The sequence below is a fragment of the Struthio camelus genome, chromosome 2 (assembly GCF_040807025.1).
Source record: "Struthio camelus isolate bStrCam1 chromosome 2, bStrCam1.hap1, whole genome shotgun sequence".
Classification (NCBI taxonomy): Eukaryota; Metazoa; Chordata; class Aves; order Struthioniformes; family Struthionidae; genus Struthio; species Struthio camelus.
In genome coordinates, this window is record NC_090943.1 from 85,782,401 (window position 1) to 85,805,720 (window position 23,320).

Below are 23,320 nucleotides of genomic sequence, written 5' to 3' on the forward strand. Positions count from 1 at the left end.
GCAGCTGCATGGAAACCTTATTTTCTCTTTTTATCTCATTTCTGCTAATACAATTATCAGTCAATGCTATGGTACGTTATTTGGACTAACATTTTAAGGAGATCTTCATGAAATCCAGCAGAGCTTACACACTGGAGACGATAAACCTAACTGAGCCAGCATTTCCAATTTCTTCCTCTACCTTTTGCTGTGTGTCACGTGATACAAATAACAGCACAGCACTACACAGGTACACGGTGAAATACTGAAGAATAAATCAGTAGGATTTCACTGATGGTTTGGAAAGTACCTGAAATAGAAACACGAAATAAAATCCTAAATCATTATTTCAAATGCTTTTGGTGGAGTAAGTTGAAGTCATATACACAGTAAGCCTGAGGCCATGTTGACTTGAAATCTGTATCTTGTGTCTCATCCCAGACACGCAGATTACACCATGGAAGAATATTCACTGAAGAATATATTACACTAATTTTGTCTTTTCTAAGGAGGTCACTATTTAGATATTATAATGAAGGTAGTGATCTGTTTGTTTTAGATCCAGGAGTCACAATTTTCCAAACACAATAGTTACACAAAGTCTTTCTTTGTCTCAGAAAAACAAACTTGAACTAAAATCATAGAATTTCTGCTCTTAGTCCTTAATATAAGTAGGATTAGTTTGATTTTTAAAACCGATATTTACCATACTTCTCAAAGTATATAGCTTTTTGTGTGCCTAGCACAAATAAAAAGTGGTCCCTTTGATATTTCAACCTAAACAACTGAAACCGTAATAATTATTTTTCATCATAGATGTCAACCTCAGATGAGTTGTAAAATAATACTGATACAGTTACACTTTAGAAGATTTATTGAGGAAGAAGGGGTTAATCAATTCAGGCATTTTAAAGACTCAGTAAGTACTGCTACTTGGAGTCAAAATCCGACATTTATCTTCTCCAACTCTAAAGCTGGCCAGACAGCTCTATATCTTGGGAGATTTGCTTTTCCACAAGTGAGAATCCATATTTGATTCTAGCCTACTCATCACACTTCACAGCAGGTTTCCCAAAGAATGATGCCAAAAGAGTACCTTCTAAACAAGTCTTATTTAAGGAGAAGATAAGTCTTGAAAGCTTAGGCAAGATGTTATCAAAAAAAACCCTAGCGATTCAATTTTTGCATTGGAATGAAAGGTACTAGTAGCTGCAAAGTACAGACGGCAACTGGAAAGAATAGGTAAAGGAAACTGGAATGGGATAAGAGATGTAGAGTGTTAGATAGTCTTCATTCTGATGAATTCAAATTGTTCTTCTACTACTTGTACACAATTTTATTCATTAATAATGGAATAAATGGAATTCATTAATAAAGGAAAGCAAGCTGATGCTCCAGCTGATGTTCAAGTGCAGTATCTCTTAAATGACATTCATGAAATATTATCATTCATATTCTTGCAAATGCTCCAAACATATCTTTCTCCTATAAAAATAGGTCCGCCACTTTATTATCCTTGCACATGAATTTCTCTGGTATTTCTTTCTGGAAATATTAATAAAGCATTCTTTCCATATACCCTAAAATTCATGTTCTGAAAACATAGTTGGCAAGTTTCAAAACCACCATAAAATAGACTGTCTACTTATTTGTTCTACTTAAAATGTCCCAAGTAAAAGGGCTTTCCTTTAAATGTATTATAGCAGCTCTTACCTTTGGGAAGTCTCTTCAGCTTGAATCTCCCTTTTTTGAAGTGTGCCTCGGTGGTTTAGCCAACCTTAGTATTCCCAAACTCTGAACACACTTCACAACCCGTTATCCAAATGCAATCGCCTAAATTCATCCTTATGTATGTCATTACTACTTAAGATATGCCATAAGCACTTAAGGGACTGCTGGCACTGGAAGTATCTAGCAGGTAAAACTCTAGTGAAATATGACAGAGCAGATCCAGCCATTCATTAAGGTCACAGCAAGCCAATTTCAAAACTCCATGAGGTCTACTGGGCTGCAGCAGAAAACAAAGTCCATTGCATATTAACAACATAGCTTCTGCAGAAGATAAAAAACAAACTTATCTGACATATTCTGATGTAGAGTCATGGTAAAAATGCCCTATGCTTTCCTATGTGTGGTTTTGTGTAGCAATAACAGGAGAGGCCTTCTGGTAAACTTTATGGACCACGTTTCTGAATATTTAGTGAAGTCTTTCATACGGAGACTTAAGGTTCAATTCAATCCAGTTTCCTAAATAGAGGCATCAACACCACTGAGCCATCCCACCTGTCCTGGAGCTGTTGCTGAAGAAGGACAAGAGTCACACTTGACACACACAAGACTCTATGTTGTATTTGTCTCTCACTCTCCTGTGTGGAGGTAGACAACTAAGGGTAAGATGTTGTGGAGTCTTCATCCTTGGAGATGTTCGAAACCCAACATGATCCTGGGCAACCTGCTCTAGGTGACCTTACTTCAGCAGCAGGGTTGGACCAGATGGTCTGCAGAGGTTCCTTCCAACCTCAACCATTCTGTGATTCTGCGATTGTAAAGATTATGTAGGCAGTGAACCTGAACTCTCCTAATTCCATGTTATTGCCCTTCATAGTAGATTATACTTTCTCTCCTCCTCATTCTCCTCATGTCCTTTATACTTTATGGCAGCTGATAAGGAGATCCAGGTACTAGCAGATTTGGGAAAAAAAAAAAAAAAAGGAAATAAATTCCTTGCATAGCAAGAACTCTTGAAGCAGTAAGTGAACAGTAGCTAGCTTAATTATATTACTATTATATTACCAGAGGACCTGCTCAAGCCAGTGAAACAATGTTTTATCACGTCTGAAATGTAACTTCTCTCAGCACTTTACCACATCGTATTTCTCACAGAACTGACACAATTCTTTGAAAAATATGACAAAAATTTATCACTTAGGATTTGCCTTTAATCTCTCTCACTTCCTTCATACAAGAAATGGAAAGCTGTTGTTTTGTACAGTGAGTTACCAGTTTTTGGTAGCTTATTCACAAGGCCATTGAGCAAAATGAGGCAGGATGTAATTGTGTTCTTTTTCTTCCAGTGAAAATTGTGTGTCTTTTTGAGGATTCAATGATTTGTCCTTAACAAAGTGGTATTCCACTTCCTCTCATCAGCGCTTTGAAAACTGGCTAGTATTTCAAATATAGATCAGTGATAAACAGCAATGTGTCAAGTCAAAAGAAGGTGTCTGGTGGATGATGCTGAGATTAGTGCTAGGTCACTTTTTAATTAAATTTTGCATTAGTGATCTGAGAAAGAGTATAAAGACCATGCTAATGAGATTCACAAATACAAACTGGAAGGTGCTATACAGTTCAAACACCCTAGAGAAGTCTGGAATGTGGGGAAGGAAAATCTGCGGTCCTCAATTGGGAAAAACTTCCATGATCTGGAAGGGTCCCTCTCTCCCCCCCCCCCCCCCAGTAGGTAAACAAAAACAAATATAGAAATAAAATCTGAACTCTAATATTTAGTGATGAGAAATGGAAGACTGTTCCAATTAAAGAGAGAGACAGTGGTGATTAATAGCAAGTTGGGCAAAATTTTTCAGTGCCATTACATGCAGGGATAGATGCAGCTCAGATTCTAGCAGGAGGAGGAGCGAATGCTCCACCCCTGGTCAGATACTCCTGTAGCACATAATTGGGAACATGCACACTTTAAGGAGTGCTAGCATAAATCTCCACAGAATCACAGAACTATTTAGGTCAGAAGGAACTTCCAGAGGTCCATCTAGTCCAGCCTTCATTGACCTCTTTTCCCCCCAACCAAAACCTGCAGCACATCATTAGCCAAAGAGAAAGAAGTACATGGGCCCAGGCACATGGACATTCATACCAGCATAGTATTGCAGAACAGGTCATTTGAGGCAATTTAGTAGAGCTGCAAGTCTATACCTACTAGTACCACCTGTACACTTAAAAGTAACTTAGTATTAAGAAAATTTACAAACTGGACTAATAAACCGGACTGTAAAAACAACCAAGAAAATGATTAACTGAGAGGTTAGAATAATTGAGATGTAAAGATAGCTTAAAAAAAAAAATCTTAAGTGTCCTACATTCAGAATGCTAACCTTGAACCAAATAAGGTTACAACAGTTCGAATGGAATACGATTACAGATTTTCAACATCCTTTTTCATCCTTCAGTGGAAGCATAAGCTACTTCTAGGAACAAACGGTTTATCAAAACACATTAGAACTCAATCATGACAAAAATATTATGGCAATACTAAGAAAATATTTTCAAGGGTTTGGTTAAAAGCATGTTGCTCCCATCCAGCTGTATCTATGTATATGTTCAAAGTTACAGAATCAAACCAAACCCAAATATGAACAACCGTAAAAGAGTAAACAAAGTCGATATATTTCCTTATTACCAGACCGTTATGATATAAGTATGTCACCAAAATTAATGGTGTATTTTTAGCTCCACTGAAGTCAGAGCTAAAGCTTGCTAACCCTTTGCTTTTAATAACCTCCTGAAAGTGATAATTTATATAAGATACCAGTTTGGGCACCAGAAACAATTAAAGGCTGTCTGTTTTTCCAGAGATGCTAAGCAAATGTTCTATAATTCAGTTCATTTTAGGAATTCTCATTTGAAAAAATAAATATTAAATACCCTAAGGTGTAGGTCATTTTTACTGTATTTGCTGTAATATAGACCTTCATATCTAATACCATTACAAAATAGATTACAAAATACATAAGGTTAATAATTAAACTGTATTAACTATTTTGATTTAATAAAAGGTATGTTTACATGTGCTTTAGGTACACACAGATGATCAAACTGAATTCTGAAATTTCCCATCAGTTATCAGTTTAAGCGGTTTTCTTCATGTTACAGGAATGTAGATTGTGCTTAATTTACCTTCAAATAGAGCTAAATTTCTACAACCTCTGCAATTCTGTTAATATTTCTTCCTAATCAGGAATCTTAATGAACTTCTCTTTCTACTAGTAAATTACATGGGTCTGCATTTAATTATGAGGAGCACTTATTAAATGAAATAGAGTTTAAATGAACTTCAATTTAACGTGAGCACTGCTTGAAAACTGTAGATGTCAAAGATGAAATAGTAAGGCTCCAAAGCTCCAACCTGCTTTCTTTAGAACGGCTAAAGTCACAGCATGAAGAAGAAATGCAATGAAATACTGTTGGGATTTGTAAGATTATGGAATTGTGACCAAATTTTTATTTGTTCTGCCTTGAGAGGCTGCAGATCATGGATAATGCAATCCATCAAAATTGAAAAGGACCGCCGAGCAACTCATAACTATCACATGGTGCAACAAATTTGGATCACCTGAGGAAGGTCTTGTTGAAGGTTAATGCTATCTAGCTCCAAAATACACCATGGAAATGGAAGCCTAGACTTTATATATTAAGCACAAAGCTCTCCAATAACAGATGTTCTACGAAGTGATTTCACTCAGTTGGTTTAATTTTTAGGGGGTGGACCTTAGCATGTGCATGTTTCATTTTTGTCTTGCTTTTGCAGTCCATGTTACAACAAGTAACATCAGAAGTTTTAAGCAGCCTGAATGCCTCAGATGAAACAGAATCAAACAATGATGTAGAGGGCAGGGTCTCCAACTCATTTGGCTTTCTTGCTCCGTATTCTGTAAGGTGACCATTTAACTCTGTTTTGCTTATTCATTAAAATTTATAGGAGTTCTATCTTTAAAAAAAAAAAAAAAGATGAAAATAGAGGCTCCCAACTTTTCACATCAGCAAAAGAAATCTTATCTAGTTGAATGTAACATTATGGTTACTGTTAAATTCCAAATTCAACTTAAAAAGAAAAACCATGTGAAATATACAATAAACACTAAAATAAAATTTTCAGTACAATAAATAAGGTATTTTTCTCAATTAGAAATAATCCATATTCATAAATATTTTATAAACAAGTAATTCAATATAAACATATGTATTACAACATATTTCCTTCAAAGTCTATTCCCTTTTAAACTGAATACCAGTCTTCTGCAACTTGCAGGGTAGGGAGTGAGCAGGGCCCATGAAAGGCTTCCAGATGTATCTGGAATATTAACAGCTGACAGTTCTTGAACTAAGGAACAAAAAAAGGGAGGGGATGTAGATGGCACCCCTTCTCATATATACAATATGACTTCATACCACTTGCTGTTAAGAACATTAATGATTACATATAGTCACTTTAAAAACGTTACATGAATGTTACTCGGAAATGGTAAAAAATACAATATTGGAAGATTTCTGAGGTGGACAGGTTTTTTTCCCTTCAAATATTTCAATTCTAATATTCAGTCCACTGTCAACTATCTGTTGGAGAAAACATAAGCTAGCTTGGCTACAGAAGCAGTGTAGGTATGTTTCTACAGCAAAACAGCATGTGTATTTAAAGCCTTGAGTGGGTGCTTGCTTGGGGATGTTTGTATTCTATCATCATGTACATCACTGACCTTCTGTTCCTCAGTTACACTCTGTGTGTCTATTCTTAGAGCCCTTCTTTATTTGTTTTTAAGATCCATGTTTTTTGCTTTATCTGCATAAACTCATTCCCGTACTATCTTTGAAAACTAAGACTAGAAAGTCTCCCAAACATGTAGTCATTCACTCTTTGCCCCAAAATTTTAGTGAGAACTGTAAGATGATATATAAATAATCTCGGATGATGTATTAAATATACTTACTTTATCCATGGGTAAATTATATTGACTTTTAATTTAATTTTTCATTTTGCTCTAAACTTCCAAAGCAAAAACAATTTTGCACTGCGTTAGGAATGATCCCCAAAATAATTCTTTATTGTAAAATTTAGCAATTCAAATTCACACCATAGGATGTTATCAGCTGCCAAAGCTCAGCATAAATCTTTTTAATAGGGATTACACACATCTACCAATAGCAGAACAGAATATTAAACCCTTTATGCATAATGCATTTTTTTCAGATTCAGATGATGTATGAGCCTTTTTTTTTTTTTTGAAAACAACTACTTCTGTGCATCTGCTTGCTCCTCTTGAAACAGAAAGGCCAACTGCCTTGTCGGGACTAAGGAGGAGCAAGAATTGATGCAACTGAGTCACTGGCTTCCACCCTGCAAATACCATAAAGTGTTTCACAGTTGCTACCTCGTGTCTCACAGGGCTGAAACGCTCCTCCAATTCTGGTTCCACGAGGGATGTTAGGAACTGAAGTTCCTAAACTAAACTAAACTAAAATTTCTTCTGTACTCTGAAGAAGTGTGACATGAGCGAAAATTAGAAGCTATCCACCACAACTATCTACAAAAAATGTAGAACAAACTCTTCATGATCACTGGTTTCATTATATTAAGAAAACAGCTACTAAAATATCCGGTGAATATTATGGTACACTTTTTTTCCAACTTAAAAGACATTTCTTGAAACAAGAAAAGTGAATTTAAGATATAGGCAGTACAGTACCTTAATGAAAGCACAACCTGTGGGGTCATATGATTACCTCAGAATCTACCCACACGGGAAAAAAAGCGCAAATGAAAAATTAGTACAAGGAACCACCATCCCCAGCCAGCACGAACTGTGCTATCAGCTAAGATGAGTCAAGAAAAGCTAAGAAGAGTTAAGGAGCTAATAATAAGCTGGCCTGGGGATTACAGCTTGGAGAGCTGCACTGATGTGGCCCAAGTCAGCAACAAGGACGTGGCGAACAACTTTGGGACACGTAAATGAGGGAGAGTCTCAGAGAGTCCTCATGGAGGGAGAAGGAAGAGGAACTGATGAGGACACAGAATTTGGGAAGGGAGTAGTGAGAACCCCTTTAAAAACGCTTAGGAATCACCGCTTAGTTAAGAGAGTGACAAACGTCACTTTTGCCCGAATCTGCAGAGAACCCTGAAGGTTCAGAGAACTTGCCTCATTTATTTCTGAAATACTGGTACAAGGCCTCCTCAATAACAAGCTTTGTAACACAAGAGTAAAACCATGCCTAAACAAATCAGTAGATATCTACTGACTGTTGTCAAAGATCAGCCATTCCTCCACTACCCCACACATGTGCCTCAAGAGAGAAGGAAGGTGAGAGAAGGGAGACCGACATCTCCCTGCACACAAACTTTACAACAAAAGGTTTTATCTTTTCGGTAGAATGATCCTGAATGGTCCTAAAAGTCATATGAATTGAACCAGTGGTCACATCTATCTAGGTTTTCTAGTGAAAAATTACATATTACTTAAACTCTTCACTGACAGCCTAAAATAGAAATATTTATATTGCCTGCATAATGCTGTACGAATCTTGACGCTTATCTCAGTTTTATCCATTCAAACCGTAAGTATGACTGGAAATTCTCGCAGCAGCTGTCTTCTCACTCACAACCCCATTTCTCCTCACAGTTTGACCTGTGGAAGCAACTAGGATAAATCCTTTGGCTAATGACAAATAAGATGATTTGTCAAGGATTGTTAGCATCCACTATTTTTTTTCTAACATGAACAATTTCTAAACAAACATTGCTGAGAAATGCATATACCATTCTAAGAATCTAATTTGTGAAGTCTGAGTGTTTTTACTTAAAGCAATTTCTACTTTCTATTCCTCCCCTTGAGGAAAACTAACTCACCAGATCTGATATTTTCAGATCTACCACTGAGCCACTAGATTAAAATGGAATTAAGTCTTAGTTCAAAGACGAGCAAGAAAGGAGAAACCCTAGGATAGAAAAATTCTGATGGTTCCAGCTATAACAATCAAATGGATGCAGCTGCTTGTTTTAAATCTCTAAAACACACTTTGTATCTAACTTCTGCTTCTTCCCCTGTCAGATCAGGTGCCAGTAAGCCATTTATTTTGTTCATTATGACTTCCGTATCACTGTGGATTACGGCTTTCAGACTTGGATTAAGCCTATTCTGAGCGCTTCTAAATCAAAGCTGCGTATTTGATTTTCATTCTGTCAGGAGGAGTACCTAAGTAGCAAGATTTGACAGGATATCCCTACTGTCTCCTATAACAAACCTGATGCTAAGTCACAGAAATAATTTTAAAATTAGCACAAGTTTTGCTTAAACAAAATGTCAGTGCATTTCACAAAAACTCAGAAACAATAAATGTTAAATAGATACATGAAGTGAAAGCCTATATGAAATAACATCAGTATGCTATTTCCACCACCTTTTTTAATTTATCTGAGAGCGTATGTACAATAGTCAACTGACACTTACTGTAGATATATGCATGTAGATTCTTCCTATCTGCAGCTGTGAAAAGCAAAAAGATAATAAACTTCTTATGCACAAGATACATGAATTAAGTTCCAACTCACAATTACAACAAAAATGTCTGAGGCTCAACTCTGTCACTATCCTCCACCACAAAACTTAAATTTCTTTCCATCCGTTCCGACACCAGGCATTCACTCTGCTCCAGCAGCCTGCTCCCACTATCAGGCGTGAGTGCTCAGAGTCACCCCTGACCGGGCTCCCCATAGCCCACTCCTAAGTGAAGATCAGCTTACACCAGACAGCAGTCGCTCTCAACCACCCATATTTCTAAATATGAAACACAGGATAAGAAAATTATACGTGCTAAGTTTCTCATTCTTTTAACTACGAAAAAACCCCTAAAATCCTGAAAGTCGTCTTTTGAGGACGAAGTCTATCACACCTACATCGCATTCTGTCGTTCTGGAAACCCATTCTGTGTTTCGTAAGTATTCCATCTTTTAAATCAAGATTAGTGTTGGGCAAATAATATTCCAGAAAAGAAGAAAGAAATTCAGGAAAAAAGGGAGAGGCTCCCTGACAACAAAGTAATACAAAGTAATTATGACGGCAAACTCATTCAACTGCAAGGTACAGCAGCTCACTCATCATGTATTTTACAAAGATGAGCTAAAGGTTACTACTAGGTAGTAGAGTTTTGCTCTCAGATGGGGTCTTAAACACGACAGCTGTTTTTGAACAAAGCACTGTTCTTAAGTCTTTCCATGTGATCTGATAATCTGACCTTGCATGGCACTCGCTGGTCTCCCATCATGCCAAAGATCTCTGTGCATCTGACCGTGCATTATGACAGCCTTCCCCTGGCTTCATTCCAGAGCTTCTAACTCGTATTTTCCTTTCATTTTTCACTCCTTCGTGCACACGTGTTGCAAGAACATCTGTGTTCCTTAGCTCCCTAGCTGCTTCCGTCCTCTTAATCTCTATTTCATAGCTATATAGGTAAATAATTCAGCTCATGTAAAGTCGACAGTTGCTTTAATTAGTTACTTTTCTCTGCCTGGGAAGTAGAAGCTTCTACATGCTAAGATCTTAAATCCTCTCAGGGAATGAGGGAGACGGTGATGTCACCCATGAAGCTAAGTGCTGATATCTATCCCGCAACCTAATGACAGGTCCATTAAAATTGACACAGAATACAGGAGAGAGAGAGGCTTTATATATCACATGTATTTCCTTCCCGGTTTCCCCCTTTTCCCTCAAGTAACAGTGTGCTATCTACGGACAGCTCAAACTCTACCTCGAGAGTTAGAACTGATCTCCATCAGCATTTGAAATTTATCCATCAAAAGTGAGTAGAAAAAAAATCTGTGGAATGTGAGCCAGACCTAGACATTATAATTTTAGTGTATATGGAAGAAATAAAGCTAGTCTATATTTCTGTTCGGGCAACCTTACAGGTTAATCTAAGAACTATTTTGTTTGAATTTGACGCCTTTTAAAGAGAAACTTGTTTCACTGCAAGAAAGGGAAGTACCAGTTACTCCTTCCTTTTGAAGAGATGTTCTTTCTTAATCCGCATTTTGAAAGAGTTATACTGTACTGTTTATAGCTGCTTTACAAAAATTCTATGTAAAAAAAAGTGTAACTGGAAAAAAAAAAGCTGCAACTGAAAATAATAAAGCTAATTGAAGACTTACCTGGAAAAATTAGTCATATTGCTAAAAACCCCGGAGGGTTAACAGAAAACAGAAATGACACAACACTGGGTGAAAACGGACTCTTTTGCATTTTAAGGCATAGTTTTCAAGTGCTACGTTTGTGAAATGCATTAAACTGTATTCCCATGTATTCTGAGATAACTGTGGGAGATACAGACCATATATATTAAAAAAAAAAAAAAAAAAAAAACACCTGTAGGTATTTTCATTCACTTTTTGGAATTTCATTTGAGAGGTTAAAAAATGTAATCACTTCAAGTGGTGAAATACAGAACGCCAGGGGGAAATGGCAACAGAACTCTTAATTTGAGTGTACTTTCAGATCGCTTATTAGATTCTGAGCATTAATATAAACAAAATCAAATATCATGCAAATCCAAAGAGTAGGTTAGCAGGCAGTGGCATTAGCCACTTGTAATCAGACTTCATTGTTGGAAACAACTGACCTCCCTTGATTAGATCACATCTAACGCACATTTTGCATCCGAGTAACAAAACCACTTTGCATTCCGAAGCTGCTTAAAATGAGACGGTACCTGCAGCTGAGCCCACATCATCATCGCTGCACCACAGTCAAGCGCCAGGCGCTGGCTGCCCAGCGGGGCCCAGCAGCTGCAGCCCCCTGGGGCTGGGCAGGCTGAGCTCCAGCGCCACCCCCGGGGCTGCCGGGCGGGCAGGGCTGGATGAGCCGGGAGCGGTGGGGGCAGGTCGGGGGCCTCCCCCCATGCTCAGCACCAGCCTCAAAGCCCTGGGCCTCGGCCAGGCCCTGGTGGCACCAGGCGCTGTAGGACTGTGTCCCGTGGGGAGGGCATGGCCCTGCCGGCCCAGGGGGCACCACCGCCCGCTCCAGGCCCTGGCATGGAGACACTCGGCACTCGTACCTTAAGACTTGCAGCATTCCCCTTTTGGTTAGGAAACCTTAATGATACTTTCTACTAAAATACGAAATGCCATTTATTATCCCCCCCTCTTTTTCTAAACTGCTCATCCCTCATGCTATTAACATTTAATATGCAGTCTTGAATTGTGTTTCTATTACTTCAATACTGTAAGTATGTGCCACTGAATTCATACAGGAAAACAACCCACTTAGTACTCAAAGGTTTTCTTCACTACCCTAAAAGAGATCATACAGGCTACATAAACAGAAGCTGAGATCTATATAACAGAAGATACACAGAGTAGCTAGGTTCTACTTCAAAAAAGAAACGGGTCACACAAATAAAAGCTAGTGACGGGTTTCTACTAAAACAGCTTTTAGTTAAGATTGGACACACTAATGACAGACTCTTTGCTCTTATGTTTTGATCGTATGTTTAGAAATTTACCTTGAAATCCTCCTAACATATTTGCATGAGGTGTTTGAATACGTTCCGTTTTCATGACTTTTTAACATTACTGACATTTAGTCATTGTTAGCTTCCTTGAACAGTTTTTGACCTTAGCTGTCAGGCAATTAAAATAATGTAATTTTCTGATCAACATGATCAACTTGAAATGATCCCGATTTTTTTTTTTTTTTGAGTGATACAGAGTGATGATTTACAAACATCTGCCTCTGCCTTTTGTACCATTAGTTCAGATGTAATCTAGTCCGCTTAAAGCTAAGCAAAATGTTGGTGTTTATACTCCTTCTCAGAAGTGAAAATCAAAGTATTTGAAAACTACTTCACAAATTCTTTCCAGTTTTTACAAATGGCTTTCCCAGTACAAAACCCTGAAGAAGTTGGAATGTTTAACTTTCAGGCTTTCCAGAATTTAAGTTGGCATTTTTTGTCAACTTCAATCCATGCTCTATTTTAAAGTGTTTTTTTAACTTCATTTGACAAAATACTCAAATCACTGTGCAATGTATTTGCATTTTCAGCCAACTGAAAAGGTCAGGATTTCAAAACTAAAATATCACTTATCCTCCAGGTTCTAAGCGAATCTTATATCTGAGACTGACTAAGAGGAAAATTGATTCCTCAGTTGATATCCCGGAAAGTGAGGCCAGCACCCGAAAATACTGAACCTCAATTCAGAAGCCCAGTTATCCCTTTAAAATGCATAATGGTTTTACAGGCTTACATTAGTACACTTCCTAAATACTAGCCCAACATATTGCCATGAATCCCCAAGAAACAGAAGTGAATGCTACGTGTCATTTTCAACACAACTTGCCTATAAATGTTCATGTAAAAAAATACAGCCTAAAAGGCAAGGGCGCATTCACCTCCAAAAGAGACTGAGTAGCTGGGCAGTGGCCATCCAACCACAGGACAAAGGGTGAAAACTCTACATTTCAGTCTTACAAGAAGGGTTAAACTTTCTTTAGCCCCTTCTAAATATGCACCCGTGCTAACCTAGTTTTTAAAACTTCCATCTCCGTTTCTCAAGTCAGCTTTCAAAGCAGACATTCCGAAGATTATCAAAGTATAAGGCTTTCAGTTTAACAACTTGTCTCATGTATTATTTTAACCAAAAGTACATACGTCAAGAAAGTGAACGGATTATGTATTTGATACTGTCGTAAAACTGGAGGCATGCTGTATGCGGGTACAGTCACTTACAAAGAAAATAACTGCTACTTTATCACATAAAGCTAATAAACAGAGGAAGAAAAATAATTTTTTATTGGGAACCCAAAATTAAGTTAGACATCACCTGTATAATAGAGAAAAGAATTCAATATTAAAAAGAATGCTTACGAAAACACTCGTAAAACAATCTGGCAGGAGAAAGGTCTGTAAGACCTGAGAGGGAGGAAAGCTGAAAGCTGAAGAGAAGTATCGCAGAACGGCAGCTCCGCAAAGAGCACAGGAGCATGGGAAAGGTGAAATAACTTCATTCTACGTAGAGAAGCAAAATGAAATCACTTGACTTGCTCCTTCCCCACCCTCCCATTTCTTCTCGAGTTCTGCTGTAATAGCGCTGAGGACATAAAAAATCATCACACAAACAAGAGCCCAAGGGATCAGAGATCAGAGACTCCTCAACTCCTGGCTCTCGAGTTCAGAGATCTTACGTTCTTCTGGAAAAGAAGAACTGAAGTTATAATATTACATATGGAATAAATGGACACAGATACATAAGCCACAAACAAAAGCCTTGCTCATCAGCTGGTACAGAGCCTCTGCCAGCCAAGAGGAGCGTATACTTCAGGTTAATTAGGAGCAAGAACGCTCTAAATGCATTTGCACGTTTCCATTTATATTCTTACGTCATTAAGATTTATTAAATGAGTAAGGTACAATATTCTAAAAACTTCAGTACAATTTCTTTTCCTAGGTCCTTGCCTTGGTTGCCAAATAAGGCCTACGCAATCAGGGAAAAATACTAAAGGATAGCTTCAGATGACTGTGAGAATATTTTAAGTCCAATAAGAAGACTAAAGGAGGATATACAGGAAGAACAATTGTTAGCTGCAAAGCTAATCTCTCCTTTACCCTGATTATTAGATGACACAAAGGCTCTTAGGGAAGACAGAATCCTCTCTGCCACCAAGGACATAAGGAAACCAGTATCTTTACTGTAGCAATTAGCGTTATGGAGTACTTTGAAGTCACATGGGTAACTTGGCCATGACATAACTCCACGAAGTGAAAAAAAAGTTGAACTGAACAAGATTAAATAAGCCAGTAGATGGAACAAGACAGGGCAGGCTTTTTTTGCTTGTTTTTCCTCATAATATATTACATTTTTTCTAGTACTTTACACTCATGTCTCAAAATCTGAGCTTTTTATAGCCTTTACATCATCTTTATTTTCTCTGTGCAACAAGAAAAAACTTACGACAATGTTCAAGGATCACGCTAGGGGAAAACGAATCGACTTCACAAATATATATGAAGCTGAAGCATAATGAATAATTATTGTTAAATATTTTTACCTGGCGTCTTGCTTCAACAGACCCAGTAAAATCAAATTCCTTTTTCATTAAAAATTTGTCTAACGGCTGAAAATAAATATATTGTCTTACTATGCTTCTGAAAGCTACATATATTTAACACTAATAACTATGAGCTTCCACCCTTAGACTACAAATCAAATACTCTCTCTGAGACAAACTGTGCCCTGAGGAACAAGTATGTATCTCAATGAGAATCATGAAAAGGCAATGGAGATTATTGATTTATCGCAAAGCACTGTTCTTAAATGTCACATGTATAGCCTCATCTGAAGTTCAGCAACAATTTTAAATTCCTTTTTCTGACAGAAAATGTAGGTATGCTCTCCGATAAGAGAGCACATACTTAAACCTGTGAAGACGTATTTGCTCATTCCTCTTTGGTCATTCTTTACAGTACCTCAGGTATTGCTTCAACGAAACAAGATGGGCCATTGAAAAAGAGGTATTTGTGGTTACAGATGCCAGGAGGCAAAAAAAAAAAAAAAAGTACTCTGAATGTATTCTGTGGGAATAATGTCATACAAAGAGAGTTTAAAGAACTCAAGAGAACTTCTAGTCCCCGTAGTCCCCGAAGACTACAATCCTATCTTATTAAACATCTAATGCAAAGACCTAGAGGTCAAAGGTCTTGAGCAGGTCAGTAGTTTTTAAATACGCTGAAATAATTAATATATTTAAGGGAATGTGAGGAAGAAATTCACAACTTTTTTTTTTTTTTTTTTTTTTTTAAACCAGAGAACATATATTTAGCCAAAATATGTGCATCACTACCAGGTACTTACACACTTACATTATTTAGAAAGCCATGAGATGGCTGCATCACTAGCAAAAACTTCAACATGCTCTTTCAGTCAAGTAAAAAATGAGCCAAACTGCAAAAATCTGACAGGAAGGTAGGAAGGACACAGTCTACACTGGTGAGATATACCTTCTGCAAAAAGAAAGGAGCTTCAAGTCAGGATGGAGAAATCAAGGATAGCTGAAGCTGCATATTACTGTTGTTGGGGAAATGTCTGATGTAAGGGAAAAAAACGTCCTCTGAAACTGAACATATTGAAAGAAAGAGAAAATTAGGGTTGGAAGGAGTTTTGGAAATATAATCGAGATGTAAACATTCCCACAGCCTAACAGAAAGAACACTTGCTGGACCTCAGCATTTTTGTTTATATGAAGAATATCATTTGTTCTCTCTGTTGTTAGAATAAAGCTCCTGAACATACAAAATGATGACTAGACCTAAAATAACATTGAAATTAGCATCACTCAACTTATCTACTTCTTGCAAGCTTTGGTAGTACATTTACAACGGTGGAAAAAAATCCCTTACTGAGTTTAAACGGTTCTTATAACTTTGAGGAACATTGTTAAATGTACTATTTTTAAACCTGTGCAAGGTGATGATGAATTTCCTTAGTATATCCTCCATTATTCAGTCTGCTTACTGAAGACCTTCTGTTGTGTCCCCTACTGAGTTATTTGGAATTTATTTCTATATATGCTTTTCTTTACATATAGTTGGCAGAAATGTTTCTTGTACCTATTTAAAACATAAAATATACACTATACTGTATAATCATCTATATTATACATAGGATGGAAACTTTTTTTTTTTTTCCTTTTCTTTTCTTTACAGAGTATCTTATTCTGGAGATTTTCCACAGTAACCAGAGCATAAGAAGAAAGCTGTAACTGAAAAGTCAGAAAGAATATAGAACCTCCTAGGTTTTTTAGCTGTGCATCTGAGTATACCTGATTTTCTAGATAGAAAGATGGCGCAGATTAAAGAGAAGCAGATCTATAACTAAATTATTCCCACTACTTACCAAAAAGAGAAAATAAAGAAGTATACTTTGGCATTTCCATTCAACTCAAGCTACATCTGAAGATGTGAAAAAAGTCACTAACGTTCAAAAGTACATACTACTATTCTTATACACAAGCAGCAAGACTAATAAATAATTAACAACGTTTCTAAAGCAAACATACCTCAGAGACACAGGTGTCTTAATTTTTCCGAAGAATTGCTACCTCAGCTGCCTTTTTGTCTTCTGGTCTTGAATTTGTTGTGTAGCCTAGGAAAAATAAATCTCAACTTACTTTCAAACTGAAAGCATAAGGCTAGACCCAAGGAAAGACCCAAGGAAAAAAAAAAAAGTTAATAGCATTGCTGTTAATTCCTCTGTAATCCTACCTCATTATCTTAAGCAAATAAATCTCAGAAAAGGACTGCCTTATTAAAAGTGAATTAAAAAACTGAATGTCATCTGTGCAGAGAGACATTCTCTTAAAATGCAATCAGCAAGGAAGCTCATAAATAGGGCACTATATAAAAATGTTCCTATCAGGCAGTCCTTAGCAGATTTTCAACAGATGTGCATATAACTCTGATTTCACAGATTCTTAAAATAAAATGTGTTGACATCGTTTACCATGAACTTTCAAAAGACAGTCTACAAAATGTACTCATTTAGAGACTAGTGAAGGAACAATATTATAAAGATATGTAAAGTGCAGCAAGAATGGATACTGAATTATTATTCATCATAATACTTGATTTATCTAGGAGATTTTTTTTTAAAGAAGTGACGGTTATTATGTTTTGATTTTGTTTCTATAAATTATCTAAAGCTCGGGAGGCATAGCCCCATGGCACTTCTTAAACACTCATCTACACATTTTTATAGCATATGTGAAGTAGCAGTGCATGCTGTAAACAGAAACCAGACAACCTAGTGCACTGAAAGTGTATAACATCGTTATAAGCTTTCTAAACAATGTTTATCACCTGTAATCGTTTTTATATATGTTACTTTAGAAATGGAAAGCAAAAGTTATCAGATCTTTGAAAAATACGAGAAGCATTACCAAAAAAAAAAAAACTTTTTATTAAGAAGTGACATCTTTGTTATTAAGTTAAAGACATTTGTATAAAGTAATTGCCCTTTTTATTTTTATCTTCATTAGTATCACACTCGGTTGGCTCACTTTGAAATGCTATTCTTATCTTAGTCACCCTACGACTGCTTCCTTATTTCACATTACTTTGTATATCTGTATCAATGCAATTAAATTACTTGAAAAGAAAAGCACAAAGAATACAGCTTGCCTGAAGGACTATGCAATAGAGCGAACCCAGCACTGGAAGACGGTTGTGGTGTATAGCACCTTATCAACATGCAGAAATAACTAATAAAGATGGTATTCACACAAAAGAAACAATAGGTAAACAAAACCAGAACAGAAGTGAAATCTACTTACCCACCCCAAATATGAAAACCAGCTAGAAAGGTTGCAGCTCCTTTCCATACCCACCAGCCAGCAATGTAGCAAGTAGGAAAGCAGTCAGAAAACTGTCATTTCTGAGAACAGCTGGTCCTACCCGCCAACCCCCCACTTTGGTAACTCACCAAAAAGAGAGTATATAACTGCCCAAAAAAAAAAAAAAAAAAAGTCACGAAAGCCAATGCATGCTATAGAAAACAAAAGACGACTTCTAGCATTGATAGGAAGATTCAAGTACTGTCATGTATTATGTTATCAGGTAAGATTCTGTAAGAGCCAGGAGAGATTGTATTATTCAGGTTCAGTGAATTAAAATAATCAAATTGTGATCATTAAGGCCAAATCTTCACACAGAAGATGAAAGTATGGAGTCAACGCAGGCTTTATTGAGGGTGTCATATTACTTTTTCAACTAGTAACATAATGTGGTGCAACACAATTTTTCAAAGTAACTGCACTTTTTGATAATAGCATTTGAGACTTGCCAGGTCCGAGCTGAACCACCATCTCTTCATCTAAGAGCTGTTTCCATTTGGGTACTACAAAATTTTCATAATACAATGAAAATGAGATAGCTGAGCGACAGCGGTAAAACTTCTTGCTAGGATGATATGTGTTTTAACCATTCTTCAGATGTGCAAAGTGGCTACAAACACTCTTTCCTCCATATTGACATCTTTCCTTTTCTTCTTTAGATATGTTAGGTAGGAGAAGTCTCCAATGTTGTTTCATAGAGCTAGAGAAAGAACACATCCAGTTGCTTGTGGTCTCTCCCACAAATCACTGCACTGTTACTAAATCAAGCGGAGTACTTCATCAGTTTTATGGATCTCATGGTATTTGCACAGACTTGGCAAAATACCTAATTCGTTTAGCCTCCCAAATGCTGGTATGATCCTACTTATCTAACTGTTCAATTATTAGATATTTTCAAGGCTCCTAGTAACTTGGCATATTGTAATTCATATGTTAGTCTACAACTCTGAAGTTTGAAACTGATCTTTTTTTCCTCTTCCTGTGCTTTAAGATCAACAATTTCAATACTATACATATATATTTGCCAAACATTTTGCAAAATTAGTAATGTATTTATTCTTAACGGTATCAGATTGAAAAAAAAAAAGTTCATGGATTTAGCCTAGTCTCTCTAGACATTGAAGGTCTGTATTTTACTACTGGAAAGGCTTTGCTCTTGCAACTACCTGTCTTACCTTTGCTTTTTGTCAGTTGTTTCATTCCTGCAGTGCATTAGCGTGTTTAAAGTTGTGAAAAACCACTGATCCATTTGTACCGAAATATTAGTATTCTAACAACAAAGAATGCCTTCTAACAGGCATTAACTACCTAAAACCTTTTGAAGTTTAGTGGTATCTAGAGCCCTAGCTTCTTTAAGGAGAATCCCTGTCACAAAACTGGTACTAAGAAAAATAATAAAAAACTCAGTTTATTTATGAAATACCACACTGACCCATTCATGCTGTGGTAGGAAGTACAGACATGCAGCAATTCAACTCTTGTTATGGTGGCAGTGACTGCATTCTTGGAAATCATCATTTCTAGGCTTTAGGAAAAACGGTCAGAAATGAAGACACTTTCCTTATATATTTTCCAGCATGTCATGCCACAGTAATGCCAGGCTGAAAAGTAAAGTAAAACTAGCAAATCTAAAACTAAAGTAAGACCATCATTATCAAAAGGCAGGCTGATTCCATTTGTAACAAATTTTGTTACCTCTACAAAATTAAAAGAAGATGAAATTAAACTATGCGAGTATACTTTATTTTCTTCTTTTTATATTTTTTGTATATTAAGGACTTAACAGCATTTCATTCACTTTTTCATTAAAGCTCAGTTTGTTTAAAGTAATGTGAAGGTGGACTACTAGTTACTATTAATGTTTGTACTGCAGACAGTTACAGGTGTTATAGTAATTGGATGAAAATAATTGACCTAAGCTAACAACAGTCAAAAAAGACACGGTGCAGCTTGAAAGTGTGCAGTTTTTCTTGTTTTCCAAAGAGATTAATACTCATTCTTTAACCTGATAAACATCTCAGCATATCCTTACTCACAGGAAAAATGAATAAATAAAAAACCCAACCTTGTAGACAATATCAATGGCGACTAAAGCCTTCAGCTTAAATTTTGCTTACTGATCTAGTTTACTTATACTCTAAAGTCTATTACTGAGACTCAAAAAATTCAAAGTATAATTGAAAATAGTTCATTTTCTGGAGACAAGGAACTAAATGAATATCAGTCCTAAGTATGTGCTTTTCAAACACTTGGCAAGGGAAAAAAGGGAAAAAAGACTGCTTCAGCTGGCAACAGCTCCTCATAGGAACTGTCTGTATAGATGACAGTGGCAACATTCAATTGTCTAAATAAAGCAAAAAATATTGCATCTTCCAAAAAAAAAAATAGTCTGATGACATTAAAGAGAAGACAAAAGAATAAACGGAAATTAAAATTCCCTCAAACGCCTGCTGATCAAAACCATGTGCGAAGCAAGGCAGGGAAAGTTAGATCTCTTGGGCAGAGTTATATAGCCTATATGAATGTATGGGATTAGCTCCCAAACTGTATCCTCTCAGAGCACGAGCCTCATGGAGCAGCAAAGAGATATAAACTGAATTAATGTGAAGAAAATATTGATTGACTACATGTATTCTTTTACCAGTGCAGAATTAGTTGCCCTGTTTTTTTTCCTTGGCATTTCTTTTATTAAGCAGATAAATGCCTACTTGAATCTATTAATGTCCGTGCTGATTATGTGTTCTCAGCAGTGTCACAGAAACCAAAGCTCGTAAGATTAAAATGTTCCATGCAAAAACAAGGTTCATGTTTCCTCATTACAACAAACAAACAAACAAATTTAATATATTGTTTTTACTATCTACATCTTTTTTTTCCCTTTCTTTTCCATTCTAAATAGCTGCTTGTTAAGCATCTGAACTAGGCGTAAATAGTTTGAGGCCAAACAAAATCCTTTAATCTCCTAAGTTTCAGAATGTCGCAATGGACTCTCTTCTGCTGTTTCTACCTAAACAAAGAACATCCTGATGTTGTTCACAGAAGAACTTGGGTTTTTTTTTTAGAATAACTTAGACTATACTTCAATTCGCTCTCTGGAAATATATTTTAAGTAAACCTATGCACCATGAGGCATGGGGCACCTAAGATCCAAAACAGTAACGCTTTCAGGAGTTAACTCAGTTGATACTTCTCAGCTGACACTTTCAATTAAACTCCCGTTATAACGAGATTGTTACTCTGGGAGAAATACTAAAATATTTCTAGGATAAAAATTACCGTAATTTAAATTACTTTACTTCAGTACTACTTTACAATAACAAAACTAATGATATAGGTAAACCTAGGAACAAATTTGCAATTATTTCCTATAGTTCTTCCAGTTCCGCAAAGTATGAATAACTAGAAAATGTAGCCTTAATTGATAACTATCATTCCTGAGTAAAAAGCCTGCAAGTCAAAATACCTGCAGTACCTATTTTTCTCACTTTGGATTATATAATTCAGGATATTTACTGCATAGGGCAAACCCCACTTGCCTATTTTTTGGCCTTTATGAGGCAGTAACATTTGTATGGGCATGGAAGTTTGTAATAATGGGCAACTCCTCTCATCAGTCTTATTTCTTAACTGAAAACTCCTGCAGCATCCAGGATTTTACCTGTACCTGTCACCAAATCTTTATTTAATAGACTTTCTTTTCGGTATGAAGGGAAAAAAAAAAATAAGCAAAGAAGCTTACTTACAGCTAAAGGAGGTATTAATAATATACCCTTTCATTGTCAAATCTAGTATTTCTACCCACTTTTGAAAACATATTCTTTTTTTCCAATATACCTGCTTTTGCAAACATGAGGAAGCCATCCATAGAAACACTCAGAAAATAGGGAAGTTAATTACACTCACCCCACCAATTAAGCTTTAAATATATCAGCTTTGGCCAAAATGTTTGTGAATATATATGTCACCATATCACAGGAGGGTATGCGTACCTCAGAGGAGTACAAGAGGTTCTTAAAACCATGTATACACCAGTTCAAGGGGAAACAATCTGTAAAGCTATGGGACCAATAGGGCGAAACTCACTGAGCAGAAATTAAAACTATTAAGCTATTAACAACACTATATTTATACTGTACAGCCTCTGTACCGCCTTAAGTATACTTAAGGCATCAATCTTGTTTGATTGAGATTAGGAAACCGCTATAAGTCTTCAAGAATTTTCTTTATTCCTGAATTACATCTATTGTGCCTAGCACGTAGTCTTGGTTTTCTTTTTCCAATTTCTAATGAGGTTTTTTTCCTTATATTGATTTAAAGGAAGATCCAAGATTTTAGGACCCAGTACGCCACCAGGCAATCTTGCCTGAGCAACGGGCAATGCAATTATGCACTGGCAGAAGAACAAAGCCAAGCCAGAGTTTTGGCTCCAGCTTGGGCGACAACTCTGTCTTTGCCACGCTCCTTGTGGGAAAGGAAGCGGTACTGGTTTTTCATCTGTTGCAGCCTTTTTCCTGCTCTGCACCGACTACACTGAGTAAGAAGGGCCAAGACTTTGTGCAGTCCATATGCACCCAGAAGAGAACAGAGCAGATCTGTATCTACGCCCTAATCAACTCAGAAGATGTAGGTTATTTGCTCCCATACACAGGGATTAAATTCAGAAATACGTAAGGAGGACGGGATAGGAGGATGAAGAAAGGAAATGCAAATAAATCTTTTGATAACTTGGTCATTAGACACGATCTAATAGAATGACCATTCTACTGTTTCTTCCTCTCAACAAAAGCATACAGATTATGATAAAAGAGTCTTTGGAGCTTATCAGTATTTTATTGTTTATAATAGATGAATTTATAGATATTAAAACATAAGTGCTAGTTCTACAGACATCTGCATTTTACTTCATATATAACTTACATTGCTTTTGGTTACGATTTCAAGAGTAGAATTAGGTACACTAAGTTCAATTCTCCTTTAAGCACTTTGCTTAAAACAGATTCCGCCACCATTTAGGTCCTACATTTTCAAAACCATTTCTAAGGGTCTAGCCAACCATCCTGTGGCAGTGAAAAGCTGGAAGCATAAATGCAGGCGCCGACAGCAGCGTTCAGATACCTATAACCAGTTTGCTGGGCCAGGCCCCAGGTCATTTGCGCTAGTACTTGCTCCGAGCGGTGAAT

At 36.7% G+C, this 23,320-nt stretch overlaps 1 protein-coding gene across 8 annotated transcripts in view; it reads right to left on the reverse strand.

The window, feature by feature from the left end:
• The window catches only part of CDH18 (cadherin 18), a 562,593-nt gene that overhangs the window by 313,954 nt on the left and 225,319 nt on the right, over window positions 1-23,320 (reverse strand). For 3 of the 8 annotated variants that reach the window (XM_068931466.1, XM_068931470.1, XM_068931460.1), the window contains exons 1-2: window positions 18,081-18,172; window positions 16,809-16,894 (exon numbers count right to left, since the gene is read on the reverse strand). The gene's annotated coding sequence lies outside the window, so the exon portion shown is untranslated. Of the gene's footprint in view, window positions 1-1,692; window positions 1,714-16,808; window positions 16,895-17,013; window positions 17,064-18,080; window positions 18,174-23,320 lie in introns of those variants that run through there. The other 5 variants (XM_068931463.1, XM_068931461.1, XM_068931473.1 and 2 more) reach the window with 4 other exon arrangements.